The sequence below is a fragment of the Aythya ferina genome (genome assembly GCF_964211825.1).
Source record: "Aythya ferina genome assembly, chromosome: 12".
In the NCBI taxonomy this organism is placed as follows: Eukaryota; Metazoa; Chordata; class Aves; order Anseriformes; family Anatidae; genus Aythya; species Aythya ferina.
Window position 1 is genome coordinate 21,276,078 of NC_140308.1, and position 24,470 is coordinate 21,300,547.

Genomic DNA, 24,470 nt, shown 5'->3' on the forward strand with positions numbered 1-24,470 from the left:
TCATCATATCTTGTACTTAAACACCCTCAGAAGTCACAGACTTCAAGAGTGCAAGACCAGACACTTGGGCAGTTTGACCGAACACCAAGCAGAATGTTAATGAAACTGGAATCATCCAGTAAGCCAGGTCTGAACTGAATCTGACATTCTGTTCAAACAGACAACATATGCATTACCTGCTTTTTGTTCTTACTTCCAATCTGTTGGATAAATATGGAAAAGCATTTATAAACTGCACACTCTAAACAGACAAGTCTATTTTGTAATTAAACAAATCAAGCATCTCTGCAAGCTTTGCACAAGAAAAACCAAAAGACTCATCAAATCTAAATATGAGCATAGATGTTCTTGCATCACTTAGAGACTTAAGAGCTGATAAACAATAGCCTAGCTAGTTCCCTGTTTCACTCACCAATTTCAGTGCAAATATAAATGTAAGGTAAATAAAATATGATGATATACTGGAACAAATGGACTAAATTAATAAATTACTATTTCTTTCTCTGTAGTACATGAACACACCCTACCAAAAGCATTGCTCCCATTATGAATGCCAACCCTCTGGAACAGCAAAAATGTCCACATAGATGTAAGCACTATTCTCAGTTGTAGAGGACATAGCAATAGCTGTAATAGTGGAACACAGCAAAACAAGGACAGTCCTTCAGTTTTCTTCATACAATTTCACACCAACTTACAGATATTTGTAAGGGAAAACAATGGAAATGAACTACTTTGATTATTGCTAAAACTGTTAGATTTGTCTCATAATAAAGAGTTTAAATACAAAGTACAGTAGGTGTAGTTCCTTCTCTATATACTCCATAAATCTGCTTCTTCAATATACAATTCAAAAAAGCCCCTAATTGCTATTGCTATCATGATAAACATTGGAAAGTTCTGCTTGACCTTTTATTAAAATTTTTCTATACCAATATGGTTCTTTTGCTACAAGCACCCTAAGGAATTATGAGAAATACTTTTTTCTGTAGTTTAGCCCATGTGCACTTAATAGGCTCACAAATATAATACCATTATAAAAAAGAAAAACTGCCAACACTGCTAAAAAAATTGTCATAACACTAAATTATTATATAAATATAAAAGGAGTATGTCTGTAAAATATTCACTCAATGAAGATCCCAAGGTGATGATTTTGCTATGTTGTTTTTATTCCTGGGAGATCCATAACGCATTTGGATATGCCACATGTCACCACATGAATCAGGCAGTTAATGCATGTGCTTTTAGAAGCAGAGATGTCTTCCCAATAGAATGTGCTATAAAAAAAAAAAAAAAAAAAAAAAAAAAAAAAGTTGAGATTCTGTGCTGCTTTGTCTGATAGGCATAATTTAATGTCTTGCTTATAGTGCTGCATCTTAAGGAAAAATGTGTGCTGTCCTATGTAGTTATTTACAACATATTACTAAATCTATGCAAATATATTTCCCTGAGCTTGGTATTATATAAAAAAGGTCAACAATGTTTGAAATATTTTGAACCACATTCCCAATATATTTTGTATATAGCACTAATGTCCAATATACATATATATATCTTAATATATTTCCAGATTTTTCTATTAATTTTATCCTACTGTAGATTATTAAATAAATGCAGGGTTTTTATTGTTTTGGGGTTTTCTTTGTTATTTTTAAAGACTGTAGAAATTTTCCTATCTAGCTATGGCTTTTCATTATGAACGCTAACCATACATTTGTTAATAATGCATCAGTTAAATTACTACATACTATGTTGGCATTATTTAATAAAGTAAATAATAGTCAATATCCAATAGGTAGACACTCGTGAAAAAAGTTGAGAGGGGAAAAAAAGTGTTATATTCTGCTTCCTATATGATTTACTCCATAATTTCTACCGTTCATTTTCTTTTCTACTAACTTTTAGACAGAAGATACCCAAGTACCATTTATCTGTCTCCTTTTGCACTGAGTATTTCTCTGTCTTTTAGGAAAATTCTAGACATTTAATTACATTTACATACCCTCTTCTCATTTTTACCTTTATATGCACATTGTTAATGACAATTTTTTCCTGCAAATGAAATTGTACCATTGATTATTAGTTTGTGAAAACTTGTGCATCTCAGAAAGCAAGAGCAGTTTTAAAGGGAGTATATTTTTTTTCCTCCTTTTTTAATACAGGTTAGGGACAGTGTACACTTTCCCTACAGAAACTTGGTGTTGTATTTGAACTCAAGATTTCAAAGCTGAAATGTTCCTGTATGGGTAGGATACATTAGATCTACTGAAATACGAGAACAATTTGTCAAGTAAATCATGTCTTTCCCAATTTTGCACACCTATGTTTTCAGTAATGTTCCATTAAACTGACATGATGCAAGTTTCACTTAGGAAAGGTGTAGAAAATTTCAGAAGTGTATACTACCTTACTAATTTCTATAACATTTTAGCCCTGTAATGTCATTAATCTGCTGATGATTTAATTCTCTGTGTGGAGTTTGTTATTATCAGAGTGTTTTAATTTCTAATTTGTTTCAGTCATCTCTGACAGGTTGTACTCTTCACCAGTTCACATCAGTTGCTTACTTTAATATTCCTTTCAGCAACTACTTCATTATTATCTATCCTCATTTTTCAAGTAGTAATAAGGGGTTTTGTTAATTACTTACATAGTTAAATTCTAATTCTAATTCCACCAAACTGGCAGAACTGTAGTTCTGAAATTCTATTCGGGGACATATTTCCCATAGAGAACAGCGTGTATTTGCGCATGTGATAGTTTGTGTTTCCAAATCAAACAGTGTACCATGCAGGTAATTACTTCATCAAAACTGCATACAAAACCATGCTCAGCAGCGTAACACAACTTAACCCTGTTTTTACCATGCATATTTCCAACATTGACTTCCTACTTTCTTGTTAAAATACTCATCAGTACTTTCTCTATTTCTTTCCTTCCTTAGTATGGTCTGTTATCACCTGTGGATTTGCTACATGTTCATTCACCTGAATGACGAAATAGCATGGTAATTTGGAAATGATAATATACACACGCAGCTGTGTTTAGATCTAGGATCATCCTGGTGTGGTGGTTTTACTCAGGTGGGCAGCCAAGCTCCACCACAACTGCTCTCTCACTCCCCCTCTCCTCAAAAAGGAAGGGGGAGAAAATACAACACAGAGAACTTGAGGTTTGAGATGAGAAAAGTTTAATTAAAGGGAAAGGGAATGGGGAGGAAAAAACAGAAACAAAAGAAACAATCAGTCCGTGCGGAAGCACAGACAGAGAAAAAAATTATTCTCTACTTCCCATCAGCGAGCGGTGTTCAGCCACATCCTGGGAAGCAGGGCCTCAAAACGTGTAGTGGTTGTTCAGGAGGAACAGCCCCCTCCCCCACGAGAGCCCCCCCTTTTATTGCTGAATGTGACATCAGGTGTTATGGAATATCCCTTTGGTTGGTTTAGGTCAGCTGCCCCGGCAATGTCCCCTCCCCATCACTTGCCCACCCCCAGCCTGCTGGCTCTTGGGGGCTTGGAAGGAGTCCTGACGCTGTGCCAGCACTACGCAGCAATAGACACAACACTGGAGTGATATCAGTGCTGTTCCAGCTACAAGTGCAGAGTACAGCACTGTGCAGGCTGCTGCAGGGAAAAGGTGACTCCAGCTCAGACAGACCCAACACACCTGGTCAGTCAGCATTAGCTCCCAGTGAACTTTTAAATGTACCAAAGTCATACAGAATATTGATAAAGAAAGCAGATGTTTAACACCATAGTCATACCAAGTAACAGTAATCAAGTATACTAACAAAAGAAAGCTCTCAAATCCTAGTACACACTCGACTTAAACAAAAACAAGAGTTTTTGTTTAAAACCACAATGATAACAATGCAAATAATATCTACAACTGGCAGAAAGTTGTTATGAAATTGTTTCTGGGAAAATACTTCGAGTTGTGCCCATGATACTTGTCTAGAAGAATTAACAAATTTCTCCAGTAATAAGATCCTTACTCAACATTGGAAGTTAGTTTCTTAGTGTTATCCTTCAAACGTGTACATCAACATCACTGCAAAATTTTCCAAGGCTCATTGTCTCCACTTGACAAAGGTCGGTATTTATTCTAAGGTAAGGGAGACCTGTGAACTACACTGCACATCTCTTCACATCGTTTCCCCAATTCCAATAAAAAGAGGTATCTTTTCTATTATACTTCACACATTTTCCCCCATTGATGCACAGAGAAGATACGGGAGGAAAACTGGCAACATATGATGCATTAAGAAGACTTTTCAGAAAAAAACTGTACCCCAAAAAAGAACAATACCTCCAGCAAAGCTGCTTCACCTCGAGTTTCTGTGATGTATACTACTGCAGAGGAGGTACAAAGCCATATCTTTGATATTTGGGACAACTGTTTGCTTTCTTCAATACCAAATCTCCCCTAGCTATTATGACATTTTCATACCTCTCTAGCATAAAGGAAAAAGGAAGCGGTACAAAATTTGCAAAGATTCCCGAAGTCTTTTTAAACAAAGACATTCAACAAAACTAAACATTATGTTTTGTAGAGGACTTAACCAACATCACCACAAGTGATAGATTGCCTTATGATAAGAAGGTACCATTTTCAGACTCCTTAAGAACTAAACTGACAAATATGAACTTCATGTCATAACAAATTAGTAAACAGTTAATCATGTAAATTTGTCAGTGAAGGTATGGTTACTAGAATCTATTTGTATATTTAAATAGTGAGTCACTTTAATATCATTCCTCAATAGTAAACTAATTTAGCCAACTAATCCGGTTTATTTCCTAAATATTGTTCATTTCTATCAGTTGGATGATTTTTTTTTTCCCAGACACTTACATAACAAGCATTAAAAAGATACATTCGGCAGCTACAATTGTTAACATAACAAAGGCTATATAGAATCCAGAGGTTATTGCATTCTCCCAAAAGTGTTTAAATAATAGCCTAAAATCTGAAGAATTACTTTAATACTTCAATAAAAATAACCCAATTCAAAGCATTTTCAAGGAAACAGAGCTCCTTGCTCTAGGCTACCGAATAATGGCTGAAAGAAAGTATATAGCTTGTCACTTCTGATTAGAGAACTGTGCCTCTGTGCTTTGAATGAGAGGCATGTCTGGTAATAAGAAGTGCAGATATTAAATTTAATAAAATAATGTGGAATACAATATATATGAACTTGACCAAGTATAGCACAAAATGTAACATACATTACCCTGCTCAGTCAACTACTGTGGCCTAACATCTAATGACAGACTTAATTTCCATTTTCCAAGGAGACTACTACAAAAATACAATTTTCAGATTATACAAGTATTTTATCAGACTACACAAAAATGTAAGCAAAATTGCTTTACATATCTACATGAATACATAACAATAGCAGACCATTGCTAGACTACAAGCTGCTCAGCCCTAGAAGTCCACAAAAAAATACATTAGGTCTTGTAAATAATTAGTTACAGAGACCCTGATGCTAATATGTCACAGCATCATATTATCCACAGTGTATTTCTTTCTTTCCAGACTTAGGGATACATTGGTTTGGGGGTTGATTGCTTTTCTGTTCTTGCTTTTTAAAAACACTATCAGGATACAATATTTACATGTTAAATATAAATAAGTTAGCTGCTTATAATTCAAGTATTCCAACAGAAGCCATAACAGCTTTGTCTTTCAATACATTAACCTTCAGCATGTATTTTCACAATTAAATAACAAGCTCCATACAGTGCTTTCCACTCCCTTTCTAAGATAGAACTATGCTACCTGTGATATGACACATGAGGGATTTTAAAACAATTCTAAGAGCTAATCCCAGTAAACCCAGAATTAAAGTTCTTGTTTCTATATTTCACTTTCAAAATATTTAGAACTTTGACAGATGTGACATTATGTTTTCATTAAAACAGCTGATTTCAAAATGCTGCACTGTGCAAAAGCACCATAAACAGTTTATGATGAACTGCCACACTCTTAATTAAAACAATAAATCCAGTGCACAATATTTGTGCAGCCTCTGGTTTGACCTTTGCCTCTTACTATCCACTACCAGAGCTGCTGCCTCATTCTGTGCACCAGATGTAGAAGGTTTTAAACCATGATCTGAAAGGCAGTAAAGATAAAATAGGAGAAAATGTGCCATTACTCTTTGTAGTTATGATTAATTCAGTTCATATTTTACAATCTGGTTATGGAGTAAAACTGCAGACTTTACATCAAGTATTTGCCATTCAATACACCAAATGTATAAAAATGCCTGATATTTTAGCAAATGACACAAAGCTAATTCACAACCACCACATGAAGGACAGAAACATGAATAATAATAAAAAAAAGGCATTAATTAGCTATCCAACTAAAAGAACAAATCTGTCTCTGTCAAAACCACTTGATGGTCAGTCTTGGCAAAAAATGTATGTTACAAAAACAAACAAACAACAAAAAAAAAAAAACACTTTCCCTTATTTCTCTACCACTTGATTTTAAGCTTAAGATTAAATTAGATTAAATCTAATTTTAAGATTAGATTTAAAGATTAAGATTAAAATATCCTTGAAATCTATCTGGTATACATGAACAGAAATCAAATGTTATTAACTACTATAACTACTACTATTAACTACTACGCTGTAATTATACCAAATTTCTTCTATTTTCACAGAAACAAAGTTGAACGCAGAAATAACTCAAAGAGCTAAGTTTAGGAAATGAGCTAGGATCCTGGAGTACTAGTTATTCTAGGAAGATATCTTACAGAAAATAAGACTGTAAAATCATCTAAGTTGGAAAAGACCTTCAACATTGCCAACATCGACCATTAACTTGAACTGCCAAGTCCCATCGCTAAAGCACATCCCTTAGTGTCCCATCCACACATCTCTAAAAAAGACTCCAGGGATAGGCACTCCAGTTCCCTGGGCAGAAGAGAAACATGCAGTTTTCATGAAAAGAGAAACAGATAAAACATGCAGTTATTGGAGACTTCAATATTTCCGCCTTTCTGTGACTCTTCCCACCTACATTGGTGAGACTATAAAAAAAGTTCACAGTGAATAAGAACTTATAAATTAAAAATTGGATTATACTTCTGAAGATGTATTTAGAGTTTTACTTGCATTATCACAAGTCTTACAGAAGTGGTTCTAAAAAAACTATGGAAAAATAAAGACATGAATTATTAAGAGAGCCAAGAATCTCTGCTTTTTTAGCCTAACTCAGGCCAATGATTCTTCCAAAGCCTTCTAGACTTGGTGATTTTCCTGCTTCCATTTCCAGATTTCTAAAGAAAAGTGGGGGAAGTTACTGTGTTTGCCCAGTCACTGAAGTTGTTAGCTGATTTCTGCAAAGCAGGAAATTCTTACAGAATACCTATGATACAGGTATGCAAAGGGAGAAATTTCACAGAAGCTCCTTTGTGACATACACAGTACTATACTTCTTAACAATAGTCACCACAGAGAGAAGTATTTACACACATTTAAATTTATCTGAATTCTACTGCATAAATATGAAGCCTATTGTAAGTGCTGCAAATTCCTCTTAATTTTCTTGGGTTGCTTTGTATACACTACAGTTTAATCATGCACTGCGAGGTGAAAATTTCAGATCCTTGCCAGCTGATTGCTTCGTGTGTAGTCTGAATATTGCAAATCTCAAATTCAGTGTGAAGTTTAATTGCTAAAATATGTCCACAGTTTAAGCATAATGGAATAAGATGCCCACATCTGCTCAGAAAAGACTACACTTCTTACTGTTTCCAATCATTAAAAAAAAAAAAAAAAAAAAGTCTACTCCAACAAACCCCAAACTCAAAGAAAACAGAGGACAAATATTTTCTATATTACAAAACTTCATTTTCTATGCCAGCAACATTATTATAGAAGGCCTGAGTCTGAGTCATAATATAAGAATGTTTGGAGTTGACCTACTTATTACTCCTCCACAATTTTCATGGAAACTTTTAAAGATAAGCAAAAAGTCTAACTTGCCATCAAGTAACTATTATTGCATCAAACAATTCTTGTGAGAACTCTCTTACAAATAGAATACGTGTTTTTTACACCAGATTTATATATTCACACACTCTATATATGTACCTTTTCCATCAGAAAAACAAAAAATTGAACTTTTTTCCTCACAAACGTATGAAAACAGGAATACAGAGTGTTTTCTGGAATTGTTCTAACTGCTTCAGCTGCTGATCTGAGCAGTAGAACACCCTTGCAAACAATTTGGCCCAGGCGGTTTGTGATTGCCATGCCAGTTGCAGACACTTTGTACAATGAGGTTCTGTAGCAAGCATTAAGGCTGGGTGAGGGAAGGGAAAAGCGTTGGGGAAGAGGGTGATTTGATGTAAAGAATGACTGAGACTTTTAATATAAAATAAAAATCAAAAAGCCAAAAAACATCACAATCCCTTTTTAGTCCTCTACAGGAAAATCTGGTTTGGACAAGGCTTACTGTTATTTCATCTGCAACTTTTCTTCTGTCCCTACTGACACAGCAGGATCCCATCAGCCAGCTTGGCTACACAAGTAATATCCATGTTGGAGTACCAAAACCCCTGCAATTCTTTAGCCAACAAGGAAACAGGAGCCAGAATACTGTGCAGTTGGTGGGACAACTTCCAAATAGCTAACTAATCTTTAATGCTTTCACAATACTGAAATTATTTCTTCTAGCATATCAACAACAACATTTCATCAACAAACATTAAAATTCCAGGAGGTGACTTTTAAGATGTAATTCAATTCTAACATAGCTTTTTCAAAGCAGAAATCTTGACCCCGCCTGCAGCAAACTTACCTGTCAAGTTAAAGCTTTCTAATGAACAGATGAACATGTATAAGTGATGATTGTTTGTTTTTAAATGGACACTGACATGCAATAAAATAAAATCTGCCCTTCTTCTAAATATCTATTGCAAAGAAAGGGAATACCAAAATTTCCAAAAATCAGGTGTAAGGTTATTTGAACATTAACCAACAGCATATTTTCTCTAACTTAGTTCTCAGAAACACCTAAAACGTTTTATTCAAAACACTCAAATGTTTCAGGAACTTGCAAGTTTGGGCCCATAAAAACAGGTGACATTTGACAATGTTTCAAGACACAGAAAACGAGTTTTTAGAAGTATTGGGCAAACTTAAATGAAGGGTGATGCACAGGCTGTTATAACAGTACTTGCATGCCTACAGCAGAAGAGTTCATCCTTTTAGAAGAAAACATTGTGCTACAGAGTATGTCACACAGGGCATAAAATTTAAATAAGCTTTAAATAGGAATTTTGCCTGAAGATCCATTCTACTCAAGGCTCTGGTAGATGCTTTTCTGAAGAATATTTTTGATTCCATGCAAAGATTAATTTGCCTTCCTTTTCCTTCCTGAAGGAAGCAGTTGGTCAATTTTGATGAGGTTCCTGGTGTAGACAGCCTCACAAGAAATGGCTTTGCATAACCAATTAAAGTAGTGGAGTTCTGATTCAGAAAATATACTGAATACAGAAATTAATACTGGCACATCTATGTATAGAATACAGATTAAAATAAGGAAGTAGAAAAGAAGGCAGAACCCTCCCTACCCACCTTTTCAACCAAAAAACATCTGCATGGTTTTCTCTGGTTGGATTACATTAACAGAGCATATCTGGGCAAAGACAAGTTATGCCCAGACATAAAATGACCACAACCAGCCAGCAGCAGCCCACCTGTGCGACAAATCCAGAAGCAACCAAGATCACTCTAAACTTAAGGCCGCAACCACTTGAAGAGCTGAACAAAGCTACACAAAGGCTTTAAAGTAACATCAGTCTCTGAATGGTATTTCCACTAGGTCAATCAACAGTCCACCAGCTGGAAATTATAATTACAGATTTAGCATGATGTAGAACCACAAGACCACATTCTTATAACACTTTATGATCCTTTGAAAGGAAGAATGAAACACATGGAGAGAAAAATTCGCAAATTCACCCTCCCAATCAAAATACTTTTTGCTTTAGAGTTACCTTTCCTATACCACAGTACTCTCAATATTTCAATAAAGAGAAATTAAATTTCATTTTGCAGAGAAAAAAATAATAATTTAAAAAAAGTAGAAATTCACTTTTTTTTTTTTTTTTTTTTTTTTTAAACAACAAAGGAGCCAATGAACTGCTCAGACTTTTTTTTTTTAAACTAAGCTTTGGCTTTTAAGAGCTGTCAATCTTTTCAGGATTTCAGCTTACTTCAGCAGAACCTGCACATGCTTAGAACCCTAAAAAAAATAAAAATAAAAAAATAAAAATAAAAATATTTTCTCCAAGTCATATTGCAATTAGAGATGTAGTCTGGACTGCATGGTACCTGACTTTGCTTCTAAATTGAGAAAACTTAAAATCAGTCATTCAGATTACTAAATTTAAAATAGTCATAATAACTACTTGCTGAATAACAAAGATCACAAATGTTACTTCAGTCCTTACATTCAGAAAGAGGACATCCGTTTGTCTTCAGCAGAGACATTCTGTTTGAAAAGTGCACACAATATACTATTGACATTGCCAGAAACAAATCTGTAATGAGATCTATGTTTTTAAAGTTCTCCTAGAACTAGAAAGATTTAGCATTTTACTTTAAAATAAAATTAATTTCTGTAAAAGTGTATTAACAATCATTGACGGACATTAAATGTGCCCAATAACATAACAGTTCTGAATTATTTATTTCCAAAGTTCTTCTAAAAGCTGAACTTTTATACTTTCTTCTTTATCCTGACTCTGAATAGCAAAGATCTGAAGAACTGGAGAAGAGAAGATTATGAAAAATAAAATATATGCTTGAGTCACGCTATTCTTTAACCTTCTAAGATAGATCCTGCAAGAAAACTGGGCATGTGAAGATCAGCATGTGAAAGATAGCATCCATTAAGGTTTATGCTGCAATGGCTTCAGGTTTCATGAATAAAAAATATGAGTTCAGTCAAGAAAAGTGGTTGCATAAAATTGAAAAAGAAATACAGTAATCATGCAAGGCCTAAAAAGTCCACGTTCCTTTGCACACAGTTACTGCCATTTACCTATTATTAGAGTAAGAAAAGTATTTAATGACTATTTGTTTAATTTCAAAGCAGACATGAGAAAAAAATAAGTAAAAAGGTATCTTGAAGAAAATCTAAACTTTGCAGACTATTATACTCAGGTAATGGGTCTTTTCTCACTGGAAAATGCATGTAAAGCATGGAATGGAGGAACTTAACCAATATCTTCAATGTCTTCTAGCTCAGTAAACGAAGAAGTATCCGTAGAGGTAAGAAATCTGTATTGTAACAAACGGACTAGGAAGAAAGAATGATTTTTTTTATGGCCTACATAACAGAGTATTTTTTTTGCATTCAGTGGATGAATCCCAACATCTAATCTAAACAACACTGATGTTCCCCTGAGCCAATAAGCATTTCCAGTGAAAACAAGTTTACCTACTTTAATGACAATAATCTAGAATAGCATGCCTCATATACAGATGATGAGTAGTATAACTTTCGTTCTCCCTGCTTGATTATCAGTGTTAGCAGTATTCTGGAATGAACTGATATACACTGGGTACATCTGCATACCCATGCAAAGTCTTCAGGGCTCCAAAACATATCTACACTCAGATTTGTAGAGGTTGGTAAGTGATTAGTTGGCAGACGTATACGGTCAGTTTAAAAGCCCAGCTCTGATAAGACTATCTGAATGAGAGAAAACTCTAGATTGCACAGAGCAGCAATCACAAAACTTTGTAAATGAAACAGGTATACCTTTCTGGTAATGTTATCCACTGACCATTTATCACATTTATATAACTGTAAAGAATCTTCCTTTTTAAGGCTAAGGAAAAGGAGTTCTGTTTACTAAGCTGATTAAACAAATATTGAATTTATCACTTTCCAGTGTTTTCATAACTTTTTATTTTTTTTTTTTGACTATTTACATTATGCACTGAAGCTACAGCAGTTCTAAATAAGACAAAAATCTTGCATTAATGTTGTGAATAAATTCTCCCTAATGAACAATCAGTACCTGTAGGGTACAAAGGAAATCCCAAATATCATGATGCTACTATATGATTTGAAATCTGTGAGCATTATTCAAGGAAAAAGCCCACATTTCATGAAGAATTGTTCTCAAGTTATACCTGAGAATTTTTTTTTTTTTTTTTTTTTTTTTTTTTTTAGCAGAGGCTTTAGGATATCATTCCTAGACTAAATCAGTTGAAAAATCAGTACTACTACACATGGAAAAGCAATGCTTAAAAATAAATAAATAAATAAATAAATAATCCTACAAAATGAGCCGTATTTCATCTTTATAAGAATGTCTTGGTAAATTCCACCACTGGGATACTGGAAGAAAGAAGAGGGATACATCTCCATCCCATTTTTATGTCTTTTCCCAGTGCCATTAAACTATTCTCCCTCTCTCTCTCTTTTTTTTTTTTTTTTTTTTTTTTTTTAATTGTGGTATCACCACTGGGAGCAGGTGCCTTGAAGTGGAGGCACACACCAAGCCTGACCTCCCTGTGAACAGTTCTGAATTCCCTGATCTTGTTATGAATATTTTTTCTTCAAGTGCAAAGCTGCAAAATGCATGAAAACTGAAGTAATTCAATTAAGTATCTATTCTGAGCTGGAAAAGACCATTTTGTTAGAACCAGTGGAGCACTAGTTTAACCCTGGTGCTCAGAATTCCCAAGCAAGTCAGCACATTAAGCCAGCTCTTCAACTTAAGAACAATTACTGTCATTTATCAGCCTGAATAGCAATAATGCACAAATCGACAGCTTTCAAGAGGCAAAGAGCGAACTAGGTGTAATGATATGCAAAGCCACAGCACTCTACATTTTGAACTGTCTTCAGCCCATCAATACATCTCCAAGTACCTACAATTTATCAGCACAAATGTGGTACCCAATGAAGGCAGGACCAAAAAGATAAATATGAACAGGGTGGAATAAAAGGTTTGAGAATGTTTGAATTTTATAATGATGAAGTACAGATCACATTCTTACAGCATTTCACATGCAGTGACCTGATCGCATCACATTTTATTCAGCAAGAGGAAACTAGGATAAGAGATAATCTTTCTTTCAGGCAGTTGTAAGCAGCTGCTCTGCTTTTTTTTTCTTCTCTTTTCTTGTTTCTACTCTATATTTTCCTTTATTTCTTTTTCCACTTCCATTTCTATTTCAATCATGTACCTATGCAGCAGTTATATAGTACAGTTACTTTAATTGAAATATATAATTAACAATATCATTGTTTTTATCTCAAGAAATCACAATATATACAGAAGGCATCACTTGAGTCTCTCTACCTCATAAACCCATTTTAGCTATTGAAGGTTTAAAAGAATACATTGGAATTACTGAATAGCATATATACCAAATGGCATTCTGCTGATGACAGGCTCAAGAATACAGAACTGATTTCATCTGTACCTAAGCTAACTGTGGGGGAAAAGGGGGGGAGAGGTGACTTCTTTTAACATAAATAGCTCTGTTCTGAATGGAACATTTCAGCAACTAGAGCTATTGCAGCAATTAAAGGCATTTAGCTTCCTCTGCTCATATAGGGCTTTGCAGGCAGGGACAGGCATTTGGATTACAGGTTAACGTACAAAGAGAATAAGGACATCTCTATGTTCTACCACAAGGAAAAAATAATAGGATTGTCATTATTTCACCTGAAAGTCTGGCAGTTCAGAAACTACCTGGAACTGCTAGTTTTATGCCTTTTAATTTTCCTTACTTTCTGATTATTACAGCATGTAAACTACTATATGTAGTCCTATCCTGAGTCAAGATTCCAAAATGTTCACTTGAGTTAAACAATTGCTTGGGAATGTATCTTGCACAGAGGATCTCACTGTGCAAGCTATTTTCCTGAACTAATGTCCATCTTCCAAAATTTAACAATGTTATAGAAAGTACTAAGATGTTCGGATAGATTAAATGAGATATAAGGAGAACTGAAAGTGGGCTTTGCCATGATAAAACAGTTTTGTAGTTAAAGGATAGAGATCAAGAGGCCTGAAGTTTATTCCTAGCTTTGCTAAGGATACTTCTCATATAATTTTGAACACATCACTAAAACCCATGCTTCCTCGGTTCCCACAGAGACAGCTCTTTTTCTAAACACAGAAAATAGCTACTTCAGGGAACAGATGACAGTTATTGATCAATGGAAAATGGAACATCATGATCCATGAACATCTGTGTGGTATTCCTCTGCAGAACTCTAGAACAATATTGTCTTCAGCCTTCAGAAGACAGAATTTGCACAGAGACACAATACATCATATGATATAGCTCACAGTTGAGAGGGGTTAGCAGAAGCTTTCGTATTATTTAAAATATGATTTTAACAAGAAATGCAATTTCCTCCTGTTCTATCTCTCTGGAATTCATTCACCTACCTTTAAATATTGGGGGGCAGGAGGAGGGAGGAGGAAAATTAGTTATATTCAAGTGCTCCAGGTTTGTTTTTCACATTCCTTTTCATTCCCACTGACAACTTCTTTTCAACTTCTTTTACCAACTTTTACCATCTTACCATGTGGGCTCATTACAGTTTCCTAAACCTGTAGGTTTAGTAGCTAGTAGTTTTTAAGACACCCTAGGTTACCAGCTGCTGAAAAAGGTGCAGGTTTCCTAGAGATTGAGAGGACATCAACCCACTGAGAATACCTTAGAGATCATCAAGATGTCTCAAATGGCAGAAAATGTCATAGCATGGGATGAGCTAAGCCTAATGCATCCTTTCCCCGTAGATCTTTCTTATACTGTTGATTACGCTGGACTACCAGTTAGTAATACAAATATTCAGTCACAAGAAATAACTTACTATCAAGAAAACTGATGAACAGGCTACTAAGGAAATAATGTGTAGCATCATCTCATCTGAAGGGAAAAACAGAAATCTACCACTGATAAAGACAGTACAGTTTTGTGACTAAGAACAGCTGTTCTGTAACAAATGGCTTCTGCATTTAGTCTAGTAATCTGATTTCAGCTCATTTAGCAACTCGCATGCTTATCTATATACAACTGTGTGGATAAGAGGGCTATAACACTCCTGTAGTTCCTTTGATAAAAAAAACATTTCAGTTTTAGAAACCTACAATTTCCAGACCAGCATATCTTAAAAATCTCATTGCTCCTGGTGGGTTATTTGTACCAGTTGCTATCAGAGTATAACCAACTCACAGTTACTACTCTTAGCACCTTTTCCCTTACCTATTAATTAGATGCAGTTATATCTATTAATTGCACTAAAATTTGAGAAGCTTTTCAAAAATTACTAAATTTGTTTTACATATTCCTGCAATATATACACACACATACAATATTTTTACTCTGTATCATTATACTAAAATTCATTAAGGTCACTATTATATTGCTTTCAATATCTGCTTTTTCTCATATTCTGCATGGCCATCCATATAATAAACTTGATCTATATGAATCAGTAAAATTCAACATAAACCACCATCAGTGAACCAAGCAATTCAACACCACATTTCCACCTTCTTACAATTATTCTTATCCTTACGTTGTCTCGGTCAATACTTGGGAAACAATATATATGTACTAATTGGTAGTCAGAAAGTTATTAGAGTTCTTTTCAGATGCAAGAGAAGATTCTACCTTTTTTTTTTTTTTTTTTACTCAGCAGCTCTTTCTCATTTTCTCCAGGAGATATGAAATTTAGATTTTTCTTTTCATCTCAGTCGTGCCACAGGAAAAGACAGTTTCTTTCAGATTTGATGTAGAATCTATGCATGATCTCAGAATGCATTTTGTTAATGACTGAATGTCACCTGTGTAAGGTAGAACAGTAAGGACAGCCAGGTGAGCAGACTATCTAGGTCCAACATTTTACCAAAGGGAATCCACATGAAATGAAACATAATAGTATAATTTTCCAGGAAGCTGAATGTGAAAATGTCTAAATAGTGTACAATGGATGCTTATTTTGATATCTCTCTCTCTTACTTGTTACTGTGTTGGCAACACTCATGATATTATCACAAGTCTCCTGTTAATTGGTATTCCTTCTCATCTAACAACTCCCACAGCTGTATTATTATGTAAAGAAATCTCATTTCCTTCTTTTTTTATTGTTTCTAAAATTCAGTAATGATGAGAAAACAATGCAAGCTCGAACCCAAAACTTTCAGAATACTAAAGGAAAACAAACAAAAAAAAAAATCTGAAGTTAATTGTTTACAAAAACTGTTTTAAACCAATGTCACTGCTTTATCTGAAACACAGTGGTCATTGTTACATTGTTCCTATAAGTAACGGCTCTGAAGCTACAGTAATGGTAGTGAATTTTCATCGCTGTAATTTCTGACATGTTTGTGTCAGCCTCACTACTGTTATCAATTTCTATTGCTCCTGTCTAATAGCAGTATCAGAAATGCAAATGTACTATAAAAATCCAAATGTAAAACATTAAGTTGATAAAAAAATAAATAAATTATTCAGAAGAGGAAAAAATCAAATAAAAGAAATGTGTACTCTGAACAATCTAAATGACAAGTAATTGTGTCAAATCCTTTTGTTCATTTCTTATGCCTAAACTGACTGAGAGTTTCATCTTGCTTCCTCTGAATCCAAAATAAAACTTCCATCTTTTTCTTTGAAAGAGTGCAAAAAGATCTTTAGGAGTGAGATACTCTGTTCAAAATACTTCAAATTTATCTACTCCTTGCCTGAAGTAATATGCAGAAATAAAACAGTAAGAAAAATTTCTAAGAGTTACAGTTTCAAATGTTAATTCACTTAGACAAAAACTACTGGCTGGGTTCTGCTTGGCTATAAATAGAAATTTATTATGGCACAATAAAAGTTGATTACCACATTTTGGCTAATTACCTAATTAATTATCATAACCAGTTGTCAGAACTCAAGATGGCTTGAAGTGACCTGGAGGTCCAGGAACTTCTAGGCTACTTACACCATTGGAAGAATATAAAGAGTGGACTGGCAGACAACCACATTATTCCTCCTTCCACAAGATCTCTGGTAAAATTACCACTGGCACTCAGAGTTCCAAGCAAATGTTCCTTAACAATGTTTTTCACAGACATGGAGAAATGATTCACCACTACACTGCCCACAGCTATGAGAGAACTGTTAAAATGATTATGAAGCTAACAGAATTAACCACACATACTAGCAATATAATCTACACCCAATTTATCTATAGATATCACAAAGTAATGACAGATCAGCAGCCACTTAAAAGGCTCACTTTTAAAAGATGCAGTTAGCTTCCAATTTGTAACAAACCCCCCCAAAAAAAGAGGAACGTGCTCTGAAGACTATTTGAAGATTAGTGGGAATTATGTCCGTACTTTTAGAAAATGTTTATCCTCATCTTCGTACACAACTACTTTATTACCAATATAGTTCTGAGTATGATTTAGTATCCATCAACTTAATTAAACTGTTGATTATAGTGAATGATCTCTAACTTTTAGTAAAATTAGATGAAACAGCAATATTAACGATTAGTTATCGATTACACTTCTGTAGATAAATGTATTAAGTACTAACTATATGACAAAGATAGTAAGAAAGCTCTGGCCATGACCAGGCAGCAGAAGCCTATGCTCTGCCCATTCACACTACAGGGCTGAGAGTACTTAGGTTCACACTAATGTGTAGAACAGAGCCCTGAAGAGCACCTGATTCTTTTTTCCCCAGACTTGGCATTTCTTCTTTGTTTTGAGGGTAAAGTAGTAAAGCTACAGAATACTCAAGGAACTAGAGGAAGAAAACCTCTGAATACCAATTCCAGCTCATCCACAATTTTGTTGCCTAGCAGACATCAATGTTCATACACCTGAACACTGGTATGGCTTTTTTTAGTTCCATAAGATGGTTTAACCTGACAGCTAATACCGTCAGTATCATAGAGGGAGCATACATCATATGTCAGGAGCATGGCAGTAACGAGGAATTCTGGCAGCAGCAGTCCAGCCAATCTCCTCCTGAATAATGGCCACAAAAGACACAATTATTTTGACACAGCTGGATCATCCTTGGAGTTATCTTAATTTATGTTAAGACAAAATTGATGCCAATGTATTGCAGAATTTTTCAAAAGGGGATAGCAGAATTCACTCTTTCAAAGTGCCACAAAGGCTGATTTCACTTAATATAAAAGATTTCAGCTTACCATAATCAGTCCTAAGGGATCTACTAGCACAAAGCTCTTCACTGGAAATGCAGGTATTCTTTTAAAACAAAATATTATTAACTATGGATATTTAATAAAAAATTGCTTACAGACATGGATTTTAATGGACAGGAAAGACACGACGCTATAGCCTTTTTATCCTTGTTTCCGTTAACTGCATAACAAGCATGAAATATATATATATATGAGATGATATGGAAGACAAAGTGAAAAACAACATAGAGTAAAACATTCTCAAACTGAAGAAAACTTCTTGACTCTTGTTATTCTTCTCTTTGAAGTATCCATTCAGTAATTTAAAAGAGTGTAGAGTCACAAACTGAGAATAGAGTGCAAATCAGGGATATTTCAGATATTCAGATCAAATGTTGATATGATTAAACATGTTACAACCCAAAGAGGGTTTTCTTCAATGTCATCTTATTACATGGCAAGGTAGGAAAACAGACAGTTCAATCACAAAATCATAATGTTTAAGCAGCATGAAATCATAAAGCTAGCAACAAAACAGGTGAAGCATGCTACATTTAAGATTCATATGCTTCCTTTTACCCTAGCACAGTATTGGCTTACTGATAGCCCTAAATGGCCAGTCCATGCTGGTCTCTCCAGCACAAGAGGAGTGAGCAATATTATTCTTTTGGGTGTACTTACTCTACTGCACTCCATCATATAAAAATAACGCACATGAATAGTTAAACTGTTTGTCCAACTGTAGACATAGGTTACAAGCTACCATAAATTGTGTTGTTGTTTAGACACATACATAAAGCTCAATGCATACAAATAATCTTTACTGTCACATTGAAGATCCATTGAAATTGGCATACTGCTACAATATAATTTGGTAATTTTATTTTGTTACAGACATCCTGATCCTCTTAAAAACTGATGTGAACTAAAATAACAAAATATTTGCACAATTGTCTCTATAATAGAAAGTCTAAATGTGTACTTTATTTGGTTATTTAGTGTTTGTTTTTTTGTTTGTTTGTTTGTTTTTTAATGTTAGTTGATTCTGAGATCACAGGTGTTGACATTCTGAAGCTCTTGGGGAGCAAGCACATCTTGAAAGTGCTGTCTTCGTAAGTTTTAACTCAGTATAAATCCAGACTACACCTCAGAGAAAATTCCCAGTTTTATATTGTGCCTGAATGTGGCAAAATAGGCGTTTCTAGATACTAAACTGAAATTAGAACATCACAAAATCAAGAAGCATGGTCATTTCCTCTCTGCACTGAAAACGGACTCAGTGCAGAAAGGAAATGAAAAGAACAGCTTGTGTGACTTCATTGCTTCCCTTACACAAGGTACGTTGAAGGTTTCTTCATTCTCTGCAGCAACTCATGTTGGATAAGTGTGGAACTGACCTGCAGAATTCAGCCCATCAGTTATTATCACAGATCTTCCTCATGCAATTTACTTCCTACCAGAGGGACAATAATATCTTCAGAAATAACTAAATAACCTGAGAGAAGTGAATTAGGTTCCTAAATCACTTTTTACAAATTTTAATCATATGTCTCATATAGTAACATGTGCTCATTACCACATAAATACACCTGGTATACTCCCATCAATCAATAACACAGTATCAATGACATTTATAAATTGCATTCATTGTTCTTAAAAAAAAATATTTGAACCAATTTTTCCCAAATAACATTAATGCAATAAAGATTTTTTTTTTCCAGATATGCTTTGTCCTAGCATATGAAACTTATTGTTGCAGTCAGAAGAAAAATAAAATAAAATAAAATAATAATAATCACAGAATCACAGAATTTCTAGGTTGGAAGAGACCTCAAGATCATCGAGTCCAATCTCTACCTAACGCTAACAGTCCCCACTAAACCATATCCCTAAGCTCTACATCTAAACGTCTTTTAAAGACTTCCAGGGATGGTGACTCCACCACTTCCCTGGGCAGCCTGTTCCAATGTCTAACAACCCTTACGGTAAAGAAGTTCTTCCTAACATCTAACCTAAAACTCCCCTGGTGCAACTTTAGCCCATTCCCCCTCATCCTGTCACCAGGCACGTGGGAGAACAGACCAACCCGCACCTCGCTACAGCCTCCTTTGAGGTATCTGTAGAGAGCGATAAGGTCGCCCCTGAGCCTCCTTCTCTCCAGGCTGAACAAGCCCAGCTCCCTCAGCCGCTCCTCGTAGGACTTGTTCTCCAGGCCCCTCACCAGCTTCGTCGCCCTTCTCTGCACCCGCTCAAGCACCTCCATGTCCTTCTTGTAGCAAGGGGCCCAAAACTGAACACAGTACTCGAGGTGCGGCCTCACCAGAGCCGAGTACAGGGGGACAATCACCTTCCTAGCCCTGCTGGTCACACTGTTTCTTATGCAAGCCAGGATGCTGTTGGCCTTCTTGGCCACCTGAGCACACTGCTGGCTCATATTCAGCTGACTAATAATTAATAAGGGATGAATTAATGGAATATTCATTTGCTGATGGTATTTTTATTTCATTTCTTGAATGCTATCTATCAGAACATGTTTTAGTATTTTTTAGATTTGTCCTCAGGTAAGACTGAATCAAAAATTTGTAAGTTTTTCCTTTCAGCCAGAAAATCACAGAGACTGAAAACTTCTGCTTTAAAATATTGAACATGAAGATCAACTTATCAACCATACTACTAAGTTTTACTTCCAAAACACTTTAAGTAGATCACAGGTATTCTAAAAGTAATCCCAGTTTCAATTTGTAATGACTTGACAAACCCCATGAAAAATCAGGGTTACCCTTGCCTTATGGATTATCTGCTAAAGTGGAATCCATTTATTTTTTTTACTTTAAAGCATTGAAAGGAAACCACCACCTAGAATTCAAAGAAATGTGTCCGTGAGCACTCACGAATGTATCACCATAGATACTTAACATGTCGCATAACAGCAAAATGTTTTGTAATTACTCTATGAAGTTAGTCTTATCACTTGTAAGTTCCAAAAAAAATGAAAAGGGGAGGTAGGGGGGATAATCACTTTTTATTTCCTCTCAGTTTTAACTTAGACATTTCTACCTAACGTTTATGCATCATACGACAGAGATTCTATATAATTGAATACATTCAGTTCTCTCTTTTTTTTCTTAAAAGTACAATATTAATAAACTCTTACATGCAAATTTATTTGCTAGCTATCAGATATTTGATTATAAAGTTTTCACAGTTACCTAACAGGTTCAAGTTTAATTCACAAACAACTAATAATTCAGCTTCCGAAACTTTGTGTTATTTCCCACCAAAGGCATTCACCCACATCTACAGTTCAAAAAGTTTAATCTTTTATTGCAGCATTACCAAGGGTCATGATGGTAACTCCAGCCAAGATAGGAAAACAGCACTGCTATTAATTATTGTTATTTACAGTATGCAGTAGTAAATTAATTGGGCAATAAAAGGTATTGCTATGATTTATCAGAGTATTAAAAACTCATTCACTTGCTTATTTTTTTTCTGCTGAACTACTGCATTCAGTATCATAAAGCAAGCTATTTACTTTTTTATTTTAATTAGGTGACCTGGTTTTGGAGAAAGTAAAATGAAATCATTATGAATCTTAGTGAGAGTAGATGTCGTATTATTGTTAGGAGAAGGAAGATTGAGGTTAAATATTTTAAAAAGATTTCCTTCATCTTACATTTATGCAACTGCAGAAAATCTATCAAAAAGTTTGTTCAGGAAGTCCAGTGTCTGGATAACATAAAACCTAGACAAGACACAAGAAACATGAGGAAAGTCCAGCTTAACAAAAAGAAATGATTAGTGACTAGATATGTTTTTCTCATTATTTTTTATAATTTATGGAAAAGTATTCACTGACAATGCCATTGCCTTTGGCTGTTAAAAATAAAGTTTTTCTGCTTCATCACCACCCTTTTACAGATTTTTTTCATATATAAACTATGTCTATTAAAAATGGAAAAATGTAACTAACATCTGGCAAACCTTTATGTTGTAACATATTCATTATTGTTGTACAAATAATTAATAAGCTATTGTCTATTTCTTATCATCAATACAGTCTCTGGAACTACTACCTTTGTGCTAAAACTGCTAAAATAGACAATATGGTGCAAAGATGTAAAGACCTGGATTACTGAGCTCAGCACTTCTGCTTGCATGTATGATGCTCACCAATATATTCCGTGTAAAAAATAATGTATTATTGCATAACATTCTTAATTGCATCTCTCCCTGCAGGACTCTGCCAGAAACACTGCATGTTGTATCTTTATAAAGCATATTATGTAGGAGTAATTTAGAAAAGCAGAGAGCTAGTAAATAGATAGCTATTGTACATACAGTTACCATGTATCATGCATTTAATAACCTACACTTTTCTGTGGACAGTGAATATTTTAGTAAACCTAAATGGACATTGAGTCTACATGCTTATATATGGCGTGATATTTAACTGTTCTTATAAAAAAATAAGCTATTAGCCCTAATTACATATACTGTTTCCATGCTTACAAACACTGTCAAAACAATACTTCAGATACAGGCATAGTTAGACTTGATGGTTTTCCAAATTTGAAGTTATTTAAAAGTTGGAGAAGAGGAAGGTTTTATGAACTAGGCTGCCAGGGGAAGTGGTTAAATCTGTTCTCTGAAAGCACGTTATCATTGTGCTTTCTAGAGAAGAGCAACAGAACATGGCACATGCAGGGCTTACACCTGAATGACTTTCCAAGACTTCTTTGTGTACAGTCTCTGACAATTCTCCAATGGTCACTGCTATTTAGAGCATTTATCTATGTCTAAAAGGATGGAAAAGAATAGAAAATAAAAAATAAAATAATAAATAAAATAAAATACCTTGTATATCTGCAGATAACGTGGATCCTTGGGATTTGCATGCAAAACCACAGACAAAAAATTTTCTGTCACTTAGGAACTACCAGAAGAACCACAAAGGTTTCCTTTAATTTCCATTACAGCAATTTGGAACAAACTCTTCGAAAATGCTTACAGGAGGATTACCTCAGTTTTCCTCCCATTCCCGTTCTTTTTATGAAACAGGAGAAAACAACCCAAACAGCAAATTTGCAATGGTCAAAACAGTATGTTATGAATCTGTGACAGTAGTGAAACCTTTCCTTCCACAGTCATACAGCTTATCAAACAGCTTATGAGCAGATTTGCCATTGAAAACTGCCTCTTAGGCAGAAAGAAAGCTAAGGTGAAAGTGAAGAAAGGACTAGAACAGACATGCAGATGGCTTGACTTGTATTGCTCCTCCCCAGTTCTGTACTGACATTCACTGGCAGCCTTTCCACTGTCCTGTGTCTACTTACCTAACTACTGTCCTTAATAACAGATCGTATTCCATGGTCATAGATGGAGAGAGTTTGTAAAAACATTGGATGCCATAGTCAACGCAGGAAAACAAACAAACAAACAAAAAAAAATGTATATATATATATACATATATCATTCTCGCTATGAAGAAAGTAGGTCACATTTTTTAGGAATTTTATAGAATTATTACCCTCACAGGGTGAAGTCACTGCATCTTCCCAGACAAAAAAAAAACAAGTTCATTAATATCAATGGCAGTCTTACATGAATATTAAGAAATTGTTAGTACAAAGCTGTATTGGGTTCCTATACCTAGGTTTCAGGAGCAGCAGCAACCTCTGTGAGGAGAGGCTGGGGATGGCCAAAACCGGTTCCAGCTGGTTCCAGCTAGTTCCACAGCACCTGCTGCAACTAAGTCAATCAGCAGCACTGGGACACCTCTGGGGCAGTGTGCTGGGGAGAGGGCTGCCAGTGCCTGTGAGGAGCCAAGGAGTGTCAGAAATAGCTCTGTGAGCACCCAGGTCAAAGCAGAAGGGGAAGGCAAAGAAAAAGGAAAAGAAGAAGGAGAAGGAAATGCTCTTGATGCTAGAGCGGAGATTCCCCTGTGGCTCTCCACCACAGTGGTGCTGGTGGCAGTTTCTTGAAGGAACTGTGGCCTGTGGAGAAGACACACGCTGAAGCAGGGGAAAAGTGTGAGGAAGAAGAAGGAGCAGAGAGGAGCTTCTATGGACTGGCCATATCTTAGCCTGTGGAGGGTAGGAGTAAGGTGAAGGTGGTTCTTCAATTTTGACTTTGTTTCTCACCATCAAAGTCTGTTTTAATTGGCAATAAATTAAATTATTTTTCTCCAAATCGAGTCTGTTTACCTGTGATTGGAAAGTCTTTATCTTGACATATGAGCTTCT

At 35.1% G+C, this 24,470-nt stretch overlaps 1 long non-coding RNA gene across 1 annotated transcript; it reads right to left on the reverse strand.

Annotated features, from left to right (window-relative positions):
- Nucleotides 1–224: 224 nt before the first annotated feature.
- LOC311443149 lies at nucleotides 225–23,646 on the reverse strand. Its single transcript, XR_014697097.1, has 3 exons — nucleotides 23,562–23,646; nucleotides 21,902–21,970; nucleotides 225–1,280 (listed from the first exon to the last, which is right to left on the reverse strand). It is a non-coding gene; the product is annotated as an uncharacterized lncRNA (long non-coding RNA).
- Nucleotides 23,647–24,470: the final 824 nt, after the last annotated feature.